The sequence below is a fragment of the Urtica dioica genome, chromosome 9, assembly GCF_054948205.1.
Source record: "Urtica dioica subsp. dioica isolate 48M chromosome 9, U.dioica_male_clone48M_v1_H2, whole genome shotgun sequence".
In the NCBI taxonomy this organism is placed as follows: domain Eukaryota; kingdom Viridiplantae; phylum Streptophyta; class Magnoliopsida; order Rosales; family Urticaceae; genus Urtica; species Urtica dioica.
The window spans coordinates 30641124-30655428 of record NC_142764.1 but is presented as its reverse complement, the minus strand read 5'-3'; positions in this window follow the sequence as shown (position 1 = coordinate 30655428).

Genomic DNA, 14305 nt, shown 5'->3' with positions numbered 1-14305 from the left:
CTCCAAAGCCAAAGGGGTTAGTGCACGAAAAACATGAAAAATTTAAAAGTACCATAACTCTTTCAAATGGTGCAAGATTTTTATGTTTCATTACTTGTTAAGACGATGGTTACCATATATTCGTAAATATGTGGGCCTATAATTAGTGTTCGATCTTTTTCAAAATTTCATAAAACTTCTCCAAAGCCAAAGGGGTTAGTACACGAAAAACATGCAATATTTTAAACTATCATAACACTTGCAAATGGTGCCCGATTTTTATGATTCTTGGCTTGTTAGGATGATGGTTACCATATATTCGTAAATATGTGGGCGTATAATTAGTTTTTTTTTTTTTTTATTTTTTTCAAAATTTCATAAAACTTCTCTAAAGCAAAAGGGGTTAGTACACGACAAACATGCAAAATTTAAAACTACCATAACTCTTTCAAATGGTGCATGATTTTTAAGATTCTTGGCTTGTTAGGATGATGGTTACCATATATTCGTAAATATGAGGGCATATAATTAGTTTTCGATCTTTTCAAAATTTCATAAAACTTCTCCAAAGCCAAAGGGGTTAGTACACGAAAAACTTGCAAAATTTAAAACTACCATAAATCTTTCAATTGGTGCCAGATTTTTAAGATTCTTGGCTTGTTAGGAAGATGGTTAACTTATTTTTGTAAATATGTGGGCGTATAATTAGTTTTCGATCTTTTTCAAAATTTCATAAAACTTCTCCAAAGCCAAAGGGGTTAGTACACGAAAAACTTGCAAAATTTGAAACTACCATAACTCTTTCAAAAGGTGCCCGATTTTTAAGATTCTTGGCTTGTTAAGATGATGGGTACCATGTATTCGTAAATAATATGGGCGTATAATTAGTTTTCGATATTTTTCAAAATTTCATAAAATTACTCCAAAGCCAAATGGGTTAGTACACGAAAAACTAGCAAAATTTAAATCTACCATAACTCTTTATAATGGTGCCCGATTTTTAAGATTCTTGGCTTGTTAGGATGATGGTTACCGTATATTCGTAAATATGTGGGCGTATAATTAGTTTTCGATCTTTTTCAAAATTTCATAAAACTTCTCCAAAGCCAAAGGGGTTAGTGCACGAAAAACACGAAAAATTTAAAACTACCATAACTCTTTCAAAAGGTGCCCGAGTTTTAAGATTCTTGGCTTGTTAAGATGATGGGTACCATGTATTCGTAAATAATATGGGCGTATAATTATTTTTCGATATTTTTCAAAATTTCATAAAATTACTCCAAAGCCAAAGGGGTTAGTACACGAAAAACTAGCAAAATTTAAAACTACCATAACTCTTTAAAATGGTGCCCGATTTTTAATATTCTTGGCTTGTTAGGATGATGGTTACCGTATATTCGTAAATATGTCGGCGTATAATTAGTTTTCCATCTTTTTCAAAATTTCATAAAACTTCTCCAAAGCCAAAGGGGTTAGTACACGAAAAAATTGCAAAATTTGAAACTACCATGAATCTTTCAAATGGTGCCTGATTTATAAGATTCTTGCCTTGTTAGGATGATGGTTACTATATATTCGTAAATATATGGGCGTATAATTAGTTTTCGATATTTTTCAAAATTTCATAAAACTTCTCCAAAGCACAATGGGTTAGTACACGAAAAACATGCAAAATTTAAAACTATCATGACTCTTTCAATTGGTGCCACATTTTTAAGATTCTTGGCTTGTTAGGACGATGGTTAACTGATTTTTGTAAATATGTGGGCGTATAATTAGTTTTCGATCTTTTTCAAAATGTCATAAAACTTCTCCAAAGCCAAAGGGGTTAGTACACGAAAAATTTGCAAAATTTGAAACTACCATAACTCTTTCAAAAGGTGCCCGATTTTTAAGATTCTTGGCTTGTTAAGATGATGGGTACCATGTATTCGTAAATAATATGGGCGTATAATTAGTTTTCGATATTTTTCAAAATTTCATAAAATTACTCCAAAGCCAAAGCGGTTAGTACACGAAAAACTAGCAAAATTTAAAACTACCATAACTCTTTAAAATGGTGCCCGATTTTTAAGATTCTTGGCTTGTTAGGATGATGGTTACCGTATATTCGTAAATATGTTGGCGTATAATTCGTTTTCCATATTTTTCAAAATTTCATAAAACTTCTCCAAAGCCAAAGGGGTTAGTACACGAAAAAATTGCAAAATTTGAAACTACCATAAATCTTTCAAATGGTGCCTGATTTATAAGATTCTTGCCTTGTTAAGATAATGGTTACCATATATTCGTAAATATATGGGAGTATAATTATTTTTCGATATTTTTCAAAATTTCATAAAACTTCTCCAAAGCCACAGGGGGTTAGTACACGAAAAACTTGCAAAATTTAAAACTACCATAATTCTTTCAAATGGTGCAAGATTTTTAAGATTATTGGCTTGTTAGGATTATGGTTACCATATATTCGTAAATATGTGGGTATATAATTAGTTTTCGTTCTTTTCAAAATTTCATAAAACTTCCCCAAAGCCAAAAGGGTTAGTACACGAAAAACTTGCAAAATTTAAAACTACCATAAATCTTTCAATTGGTGCCAGATTTTTAAGATTCTTGGCTTGTTAGGATGATGGTTAACTTATTTTTGTAAATATGTCGGCGTATAATTAGTTTTCGATCTTTTTTAAAATTTCATAAAACCTCTCCAAAGCCAAAGGGGTTAGTACACGAAAAACTTGCAAAATTTGAAACTACCATAAATCTTTCAAATGGTGCCTGATTTATAAGATTCTTGCCTTGTTAGGATGATGGTTACTATATATTCGTATATATATGGGCGTATAATTAGTTTTCGATATTTTTCAAAATTTCATAAAACTTCTCCAAAGCACAATGGGTTAGTACACGAAAAACATGCAAAATTTAAAACTATCATGACTCTTTTAATTGGTGCCAGATTTTTAAGATTCTTGGCTTGTTAGGACGATGGTTAACTTATTTTTGTAAATATGTGGGCGTATAATTAGTTTTCGATCTTTTTCAAAATGTCATAAAACTTCTCCAAAGCCAAAGGGGTTAGTACACGAAAAACTTGCAAAATTTGAAACTACCATAACTCTTTCAAAAGGTGCCCGAGTTTTAAGATTCTTGGCTTGTTAAGATGATGGGTACCATGTATTCGTAAATAATATGGGCGTATAATTAGTTTTCGATATTTTTCAAAACTTCATAAAATTACTCCAAAGCCAAATGGGTTAGTACACGAAAAACTAGCAAAATTTAAAACTACCATAACTCTTTAAAATGGTGCCCGTTTTTTAATATTCTTGGCTTGTTAGGATTATGGTTACCGTATATTCGTAAATATGTGGGCGTATAATTAGTTTTCGATCTTTTTCAAAATTTCATAAAACTTCTCCAAAGCCAAAGGGGTTAGTACACGAAAAACTTGTAAAATTTAAAACTACCATAACACTTGCAAATGGTGCCCGATTTTTAAGATTCTTTGCTTGTTAGGATGATGGTTACCATATATTTGTAAATATGTGGGCGTATAATTAGTTTTCGATCTTTTTCAAAATTTCATAAAACTTCTCCAAACCCAAAGGGGTTAGTACACGAAAAACATGCAAAATTTAAAACTATCATGACTCTTTCAATTGGTGTCAGATTTTTAAGATTCTTGGCTTGTTAGGATGATGGTTAACTTATTTTTGTAAATATGTGGGCGTATAATTAGTTTTCGATATTTTTCAAAATTTCATAAAACTCCTCCAAAGCCAAAGGGGGTTAGTATACGAAAAACTTGTAAAATTTAGAACTACCATAACACTTGCAAATGGTGCCCGATTTTTAAGATTCTTTGCTTGTTAGGATGATGGTTACCATATATTTGTAAATATGTCGGCGTATAATTAGTTTTCCATCTTTTTCAAAATTTCATAAAACTTCTCCAAAGCCAAAGGGGTTAGTGCACGAAAAACATGAAAAATTTAAAACTACAATAACTCTTTCAAATGGTGCCCGATTTTTATGTTTCTTTACTTGTTAAGACGATGGTTACCATATATTCGTAAATATGTGGGCCTATAATTAGTGTTCGATCTTTTTCAAAATTTCATAGAACTTCTCCAAAGCGGGGTTAGTACACGAAAAACATGCAATATTTTAAACTATCATAACACTTGCAAATCGTGCCCGATTTTTATGATTCTTGGCTTGTTAGGATGATGGTTACCATATATTCGTAAATATGTGGGCGTATAATTAGTTTTTTTTTTTTTTTTTTTCAAAATTTCATAAAACTTCTCTAAAGCAAAAGGGGTTAGTACACGACAAACATGCAAAATTTAAAACTACCATAACTCTTTCAAATGGTGCATGATTTTTAAGATTCTTGGCTTGTTAGGATGATGGTTACCATATATTCGTAACTATGAGGGCATATAATTAGTTTTCGATCTTTTCAAAATTTCATAAAACTTCTCCAAAGCCAAATGGGTTAGTCCAAATGGGTTAGTACACGAAAAACTTGTAAAATTTAAAACTACCATAAATCTTTCAATTGGTGCCAGATTTTTAAGATTCTTGGCTTGTTAGGAAGATGGTTAACTTATTTTTGTAAATATGTGTGCGTATAATTAGTTTTCGATCTTTTTCAAAATTTCATAAAACTTCTCCAAAGCCAAAGGGGTTAGTACACGAAAAACTTGCAAAATTTGAAACTACCATAACTCTTTCAAAAGGTGCCCGATTTTTAAGATTCTTGGCTTGTTAAGATGATGGGTACCATGTATTCGTAAATAATATGGGCGTATAATTAGTTTTCGATATTTTTCAAAATTTCATAAAATTACACCAAAGCCAAATGGGTTAGTACACGAAAAACTAGCAAAATTTAAATCTACCATAACTCTTTATAATGGTGCCCGATTTTTAAGATTCTTGGCTTGTTAGGATGATGGTTACTGAATATTCGTAAATATGTGGCGTATAATTAGTTTTCGATCTTTTTCAAAATTTCATAAAACTTCTCCAAAGCCAAAGGGGTTAGTGCACGAAAAACACGAAAAATTTAAAACTACCATAACTCTTTAAAAAGGTGCCCGAGTTTTAAGATTCTTGGCTTGTTAAGATGATGGGTACCATGTATTCGTAAATAATATGGGCGTATAATTATTTTTCGATATTTTTCAAAATTTCATAAAATTACTCCAAAGCCAAAGGGGTTAGTACACGAAAAACTAGCAAAATTTAAAACTACCATAACTCTTTAAAATGGTGCCCGATTTTTAATATTCTTGGCTTGTTAGGATGATGGTTACCGTATATTCGTAAATATGTCGGCGTATAATTAGTTTTCCATCTTTTTCAAAATTTCATAAAACTTCTCCAAAGCCAAAGGGGTTAGTACACGAAAAAATTGCAAAATTTGAAACTACCATAAATCTTTCAAATGGTGCCTGATTTATAAGATTCTTGCCTTGTTAGGATGATGGTTACTATATATTCGTAAATATATGGGCGTATAATTAGTTTTCGATATTTTTCAAAACTTCATAAAATTACTCCAAAGCACAATGGGTTAGTACACGTAAAACATGCAAAATTTAAAACTATCATGACTCTTTCAATTGGTGCCACATTTTTAAGATTCTTGGCTTGTTAGGACGATGGTTAACTTATTTTTGTAAATATGTGGGCGTATAATTAGTTTTCGATCTTTTTCAAAATGTCATAAAACTTCTCCAAAGACAAAGGGGTTAGTACACGAAAAACTTGCAAAATTTGAAACTACCATAACTCTTTCAAAAGGTGCCCGAGTTTTAAGATTCTTGGCTTATTAAGATGATGGGTACCATGTATTCGTAAATAATATGGGCGTATAATTAGTTTTCGATATTTTTCAAAACTTCATAAAATTACACCAAAGCCAAAGGGGTTAGTACACGAAAAACTAGCAAAATTTAAAACTACCATAACTCTTTAAAATGGTGCCCGATTTTTAATATTCTTGGCTTGTTAGGATGATGGTTACCGTATACTCGTAAATATGTGGGCGTATAATTAGTTTTCGATCTTTTTCAAAATTTCATAAAACTTCTCCAAAGCCAAAGGGGTTAGTACACGAAAAACTTGTAAAATTTAAAACTACCATAACACTTGCAAATGGTGCCGGATTTTTAAGATTCTTTGCTTGTTAGGATGATGGTTACCATATATTTGTAAATATGTGGGCGTATAATTAGTTTTCGATCTTTTTCAAAATTTCATAAAACTTCTCCAAAGCCATAGGGGTTAGTACACGAAAAACATGCAAAATTTAAAACTATCATGACTCTTTCAATTGGTGTCAGATTTTTAAGATTCTTGGCTTGTTAGGAAGATGGTTAACTTATTTTTGTAAATATGTGGGCGTATAATTAGTTTTCGATCTTTTTCAAAATTTCATAAAACTTCTGCAAAGCCAAAGGGGTTAGTACACGAAAAACTTGCAAAATTTGAAACTACCATAACTCTTTCAAAAGGTGCCCGATTTTTAAGATTCTTGGCTTGTTAAGATGATGGGTACCATGTATTCGTAAATAATATGGGCGTATAATTAGTTTTCGATATTTTTCAAAATTTCATAAACTTACTCCAAAGCCAAAGGGGTTAGTACACGAAAAACTAGCAAAATTTAAAACTACCATAACTCTTTAAAATGGTGCCAGATTTTTAAGATTCTTGGCTTGTTAGAATGATGGTTACCGTATATTCGTAAATATGTCGGCGTATAATTAGTTTTCCATCTTTTTCAAAATTTCATAAAACTTCTCCAAAGCCAAAGGGGTTAGTACACGAAACAATTGCAAAATTTGAAACTACCATAAATCTTTCAAATGGTGCCTGATTTATAAGATTCTTGCCTTGTTAAGATAATGGTTACCATATATTCGTAAATATATGGGCGTATAATTAGTTTTCGATATTTTTCAACATTTCATAAAACTTCTCCAAAGCCACAGGGGGTTAGTACACGAAAAACTTGCAAAATTTAAAACTAGCATAATTCTTTCAAATGGTGCAAGATTTTTAAGATTATTGGCTTGTTAGGATTATGGTTACCATATATTCGTAAATATGTGGGTATATAATTAGTTTTCGATCTTTTCAAAATTTCATAAAACTACCCGAAAGCCAAAGGGGTTAGTACACGAAAAACTTGCAAAATTTAAAACTACCATAAATCTTTCAATTGGTGCCAGATTTTTAAGATTCTTGGCTTGTTAGGATGATGGTTAACTTATTTTTGTAAATATGTCGGCGTATAATTAGTTTTCGATCTTTTTCAAAATTTCATAAAACTTCTCCAAAGCCAAATGGGTTAGTACACGAAAAACTTTAAAAATTTGAAACTACCATAAATCTTTCAAATGGTGCCTGATTTATAAGATTCTTGCCTTGTTAGGATGATGGTTACCATATATTCGTAAATATATGGGCGTATAATTAGTTTTCGATATTTTTCAAAATTTCATAAAACTTCTCCAAAGCCAAATGGGTTAGTACACGAAATACATGCAAAATTTAAAACTATCATCAATTGGTGCCAGATTTTTAAGATTCTTGGCTTGTTAAGATGATGGTTAACTTATTTTTGTAAATATGTGGGCGTATAATTAGTTTTCGATCTTTTTCTAAATGTCATAAAACTTCTCAAAAGCCAAAGGGGTTAGTACACGAAAAACTTGCAAAATTTGAAACTACCATAACTCTTTCAAAAGGTGCCCGATTTGTAAGATTCTTGGCTTGTTAAGATGATGGGTACCATGTATTCGTAAATAATATGGGTGTATAATTAGTTTTCGATATTTTTCAAAATTTCATAAAATTACTCCAAAGCCAAAGGGGTTAGTACACGAAAAACTAGCAAAATTTAAAACTACCATAACTCTTTATAATGGTGCCCGATTTTTAAGATTCTTGGCTTGTTAGGATGATGGTTACCGTATATTCGTAAATATGTGGGCGTATAATTAGTTTTCGATCTTTTTCAAAATTTCATAAAACTTCTCCAAAGCCAAAGGGGTTAGTGCACGAAAAACACGAAAAATTTAAAACTACCATAACTCTTTCAAAAGGTGCCCGATTTTTAAGATTCTTGGCTTGTTAAGATGATGGGTACCATGTATTCGTAAATAATATGGGCGTATAATTATTTTTCGATATTTTTCAAAATTTCATAAAATTACTCCAAAGCCAAAGGGGTTAGTACACGAAAAACTAGCAAATTTTAAAACTACCATAACTCTTTAAAATGGTGCCCGATTTTTAAGATTCTTAGCTTGTTAGGATGATGGTTACCGTATATTCGTAAATATGTCGGCGTATAATTAGTTTTCCATCTTTTTCAAAATTTCATAAAACTTCTCCAAAGCCAAAGGGTAACGTACACGAAAAACTTGCAAAATTTGAAACTACCATAACCCTTTCAAATGGTCCCTGATTTTTAAGATTCTTGGCTTGATAAGATGATGGTTACCATGTATTCGTAAATAATATGGGCGTATAATTAGTTTTAGATATTTTTCAAAATTTCATAAAATCTCTCCAAAGGCAAAGGGGTTAGTATACGAAAAACTTGCAAAATTTAAAACTACCATAACTCTTTCAAATGGTACCCGATTTTTAAGATTCTTGGCTTGTTAGGATGATGGTTACCTTATTTTTGTAAATATGTCGGCGTATAATTAGTTTTCGATCTTTTTCAAAATTTTATAAAACTTCTACAAAGCCAAAGGGGTTAGTACACGAAAAACTTTAAAAATTTGAAACTACCATAAATCTTTCAAATGGTGCCTGATTTATAAGATTCTTGCCTTGTTAGGATGATGGTTACCATATATTCGTAAATATATGAGCGTATAATTAGTTTTCGATATTTTTCAAAATTTCATAAAACTTCTCCAAAGCCAAATGGGTTAGTACACGAAAAACATGCAAAATTTAAAACTATCATCAATTGGTGCCAGATTTTTAAGATTCTTGGCTTGTTAGGATGATGGTTAACTTATTTTTGTAAATATGTGGGCGTATAATTAGTTTTCGATCTTTTTCTAAATGTCATAAAACTTCTCAAAAGCCAAAGGGGTTAGTACACGAAAAACTTGCAAAATTTGAAATTACCATAACTCTTTCAAAAGGTGCCCGATTTTTAAGATTCTTGGCTTGTTAAGATGATGGGTACCATGTATTCGTAAATAATATGGGCGTATAATTAGTTTTCGATATTTTTCAAAATTTCATAAAATTACTCCAAAGCCAAAGGGGTTAGTACACGAAAAACTAGCAAAATTTAAAACTACCATAACTCTTTATAATGGTGCCCGATTTTTAAGATTCTTGGCTTGTTAGGATGATGGTTACCGTATATTCGTAAATATGTCGGCGTATAATTAGTTTTCGATATTTTTCAAAATTTCATAAAACTTCTCCAAAGCCAAAGAGGTTAGTGCACGAAAAACACGAAAAATTTAAAACTACCATAACTCTTTCAAAAGGTGCCCGATTTTTAAGATTCTTGGCTTGTTAAGATGATGGGTACCATGTATTCGTAAATAATATGGGCGTATAATTATTTTTCGATATTTTTCAAAATTTCATAAAATTACTCCAAAGCCAAAGGGGTTAGTACACGAAAAACTAGCAAATTTTAAAACTACCATAACTCTTTAAAATGGTGCCCGATTTTTAAGATTCTTGGCTTGTTAGGATGATGGTTACCGTATATTCGTAAATATGTGGGCGTATAATTAGTTTTCCATCTTTTTCAAAATTTCATAAAACTTCTCCAAAGCCAAAGGGGTTAGTACACGAAAAACTTGCAAAATTTGAAACTACCATAACTATTTCAAAAGGTGCCCGATTTTTAAGATTCTTGGCTTGTTAAGATGATTGTTACCATATATTCGTAAATATATGGGCGTATAATTAGTTTTCGATATTTTTCAAAATTTCATAAAACTCCTCCAAAGCCAAAGGGGGTTAGTATACGAAAAACTTGTAAAATTTAAAACTACCATAACACTTGCAAATGGTGCCCGATTTTTAAGATTCTTTGCTTGTTAGGATGATGGTTACCATATATTTGTAAATATGTCGGCGTATAATTAATTTTCCATCTTTTTCAAAATTTCATAAAACTTCTCCAAAGCCAAAGGGGTTAGTGCACGAAAAACATGAAAAATTTAAAACTACAATAACTCTTTCAAATGGTGCCCGATTTTTAAGTTTCTTTACTTGTTAAGACGATGGTTACCATATATTCGTAAATATGTGGGCCTATAATTAGTGTTCGATCTTTTTCAAAATTTCATAAAACTTCTCCAAAGCCAAAGGGGTAAGTACACGAAAAACATGCAATATTTTAAACTATCATAACACTTGCAAATCGTGCCCGATTTTTATGATTCTTGGCTTGTTAGGATGATGGTTACCATATATTCGTAAATATGTGGGCGTATAATTAGTTTTTTTTTTTTTTTTTTTTCAAAATTTCATAAAACTTCTCTAAAGCAAAAGGGGTTAGTACACGACAAACATGCAAAATTTAAAACTACCATAACTCTTTCAAATGGTGCATGATTTTTAAGATTCTTGGCTTGTTAGGATGATGGTTACCATATATTTGTAAATATGAGGGCATATAATTAGTTTTCGATCTTTTCAAAATTTCATAAAACTTCTCCAAAGCCAAAAGGGTTAGTACACGAAAAACTTGCAAAATTTAAAACTACCATAAATCTTTCAATCGGTGCCAGATTTTTAAGATTCTTGGCTTGTTAGGAAGATGGTTAACTTATTTTTTTAAATATGTGGGCGTATAATTAGTTTTCCATCTTTTTCAAAATTTCATAAAACTTCTCCAAAGCCAAAGGGGTTAGTACACGAAAAACTTGCAAAATTTGAAACTACCATAACTATTTCAAAAGGTGCCCGATTTTTAAGATTCTTGGCTTGTTAAGATGATGGGTACCATGTATTCGTAAATAATATGGGCGTATAATTATTTTTCGATATTTTTCAAAATTTCATAAAATTACTCCAAAGCCAAGGGGGTTAGTACACGAAAAACTAGAAAAATTTTAAGCTACAATAACTCTTTAAAATGGTGCCCGATTTTTAAGATTCTTGGCTTGTTAGGATGATGGTTACCGTATATTCGTAAATATGTCGGCGTATAATTAGTTTTCCATCTTTTTCAAAATTTCATAAAACTTCTCCAAAGCCAAAGGGGTTAGTACACGAAAAAATTGCAAAATTTGAAACTACCATAAATCTTTCAAATGGTGCTTGATTTATAAGATTCTTGCCTTGTTAAGATAATGGTTACCATATATTCGTAAATATATGGGTGTATAATTAGTATTCGATATTTTTCAAAAGTTCATAAAACTTCTCCAAAGCCAAAGGGGGTTAGTACACGAAAAACTTACAAAATTTAAAACTACCATAATTCTTTCAAATGGTGCAAGATTTTTAAGATTATTGGCTTGTTAGGATTATGGTTACCATATATTCGTAAATATGTGGGTATATAATTAGTTTTCGATCTTTTCAAAATTTCATAAAACCTCCCCAAAGCCAAAGGGGTTAGTACACTAAAAACTTGCAAAATTTAAAACTACCATAAATCTTTCAATTGGTGCCAGATTTTTAAGATTCTTGGCTTGTTAGGACGATGGTTAACTTATTTTGTAAATATGTGGGCGTATAATTAGTTTTCGATCTTTTTCAAAATGTCATAAAACTTCTCCAAAGCCAAAGGGGTTAGTACACGAAAAACTTGCAAAATTTGAAACTACCATAACTTTTTCAAAAGGTGCCCGATTTTTAAGATTCTTGGCTTGTTAAGATGATGGGTACCATGTATTCGTAAATAATATGGGCGTATAATTAGTTTTCAATATTTTTCAAAACTTCATAAAATTACTCCAAAGCCAAAGGGTTTAGTACACGAAAAACTAGCAAAATTTAAAACTACCATAACTCTTTAAAATGGTGCCCGATTTTTAATATTCTTGGCTTGTTAGGATGATGGTTACCGTATATTCGTAAATATGTGGGAGTATAATTAGTTTTCGATCTTTTTCAAAATTTCATAAAACTTCTCCAAAGCCAAAGGGGTTATTACACGAAAAACTTGTAAAATTTAAAACTACCATAACACTTGCAAATGGTGCCCGATTTTTAAGATTCTTTGCTTGTTAAGATGATGGTTACCATATATTTGTAAATATGTGGGCGTATAATTAGTTTTCGATCTTTTTCAAAATTTCATAAAACTTCTCCAAAGCCAAAGGGGTTATTACACGAAAAACATGCAAAATTTAAAACTATCATGACTCTTTCAATTGGTGCCAGATTTTTAAGATTCTTGGCTTGTTAGGATGATGGTTAACTTATTTTTGTAAATATGTGGGCGTATAATTAGTTTTCGATATTTTTCAAAATTTCATAAAACTCCTCCAAAGCCTAAGGGGGTTAGTATACGAAAAACTTGCAAAATTTAAAACTACCATAACACTTGCAAATGGTGCCCGATTTTTAAGATTCTTTGCTTGTTAGGATGATGGTTACCATATATTTGTAAATATGTCGGCGTATAATTAGTTTTCCATCTTTTTCAAAATTTCATAAAACTTCTCCAAAGCCAAAGGGGTTAGTGCACGAAAAACATGAAAAATTTAAAACTACCATAACTCTTTCAAATGGTGCCCGATTTTTATGTTTCTTTACTTGTTAAGACGATGGTTACCATATATTCGTAAATATGTGGGCCTATAATTAGTGTTCGATCTTTTTCAAAATTTCATAAAACTTCTCCAAAGCCAAAGGGGTTAGTACACGAAATACATGCAATATTTTAAACTATCATAACACTTGCAAATGGTGCCCGATTTTTATGATTCTTGGCTTGTTAGGATGATGGTTACCATATATTCGTAAATATGTGGGCGTATAATTAGTTTTTTTTTTTTTTTTTTTTCAAAATTTCGTAAAACTTCTCTAAAGCAAATGGGGTTAGTACACGAAAAACATGCAAAATTTAAAACTACCATAACTCTTTCAAATGGTGCATGATTTTTAAGATTCTTGGCTTGTTAGGATGATGGTTAACATATATTCGTAAATATGAGGGCATATAATTAGTTTTCGATCTTTTCAAAATTTCATAAAACTTCTCCAAAGCCAAATGGGTCAGTACACGAAAAACATGCAAAATTTAAAACTACCATAACTCTTTCAAATGGTGCATGATTTTTAAGATTCTTGGCTTGTTAGGATTATGGTTACCGTATATTCGTAAATATGTGGGCGTATAATTAGTTTTCGATCTTTTTCAAAATTTCATAAAACTTCTCCAAAGCCAAAAGGGTTAGTACACGAAAAACTTGCAAAATTTGAAACTACCATAACTCTTTCAAAAGGTGCCCGATTTTGAAGATTCTTGGCTTGTTAAGATGATTGTTACCATATATTCGTAAATATATGGGCGTATAATTAGTTTTCGATATTTTTCAAAATTTCATAAAACTTCTCCAAAGCACAATGGGTTAGTACACGAAAAACATGCAAAATTTAAAACTATCATGACTCTTTCAATTGGTGCCACATTTTTAAGATTCTTGGCTTGTTAGGACAATGGTTAACTTATTTTTGTAAATATGTGGGCGTATAATTAGTTTTCGATCTTTTTCAAAATGTCATAAAACTTCTCCAAAGCCAAAGGGGTTAATACACGAAAAACTTGCAAAATTTGAAACTACCATAAGTCTTTCAAAAGGTGCCCGAGTTTTAAGATTCTTGGCTTGTTAAGATGATGGGTACCATGTATTCGTAAATAATATGGGCGTATAATTATTTTTCGATATTTTTCAAAATTTCATAAAATTACTCCAAAGCCAAAGGGGTTAGTACACGAAAAACTAGCAAAATTTAAAACTACCATAACTCTTTAAAATGGTGCCCGATTTTTAATATTCTTGGCTTGTTAGGATGATGGTTACCGTATATTCGTAAATATGTCGGCGTATAATTAGTTTTCCATCTTTTTCAAAATTTCATAAAACTTCTCCAAAGCCAAAGGGGTTAGTACACGAAAAACTTGCAAAATTTGAAACTACCATAACTCTTTCAAAAGGTGCCCGATTTTGAAGATTCTTGGCTTGTTAAGATGATTGTTACCATATATTCGTAAATATATGGGCGTATAATTAGTTTTCGATATTTTTCAAAATTTTATAAAATTACTCCAAAGCCAAATGGGTTAGTACACGAAAAA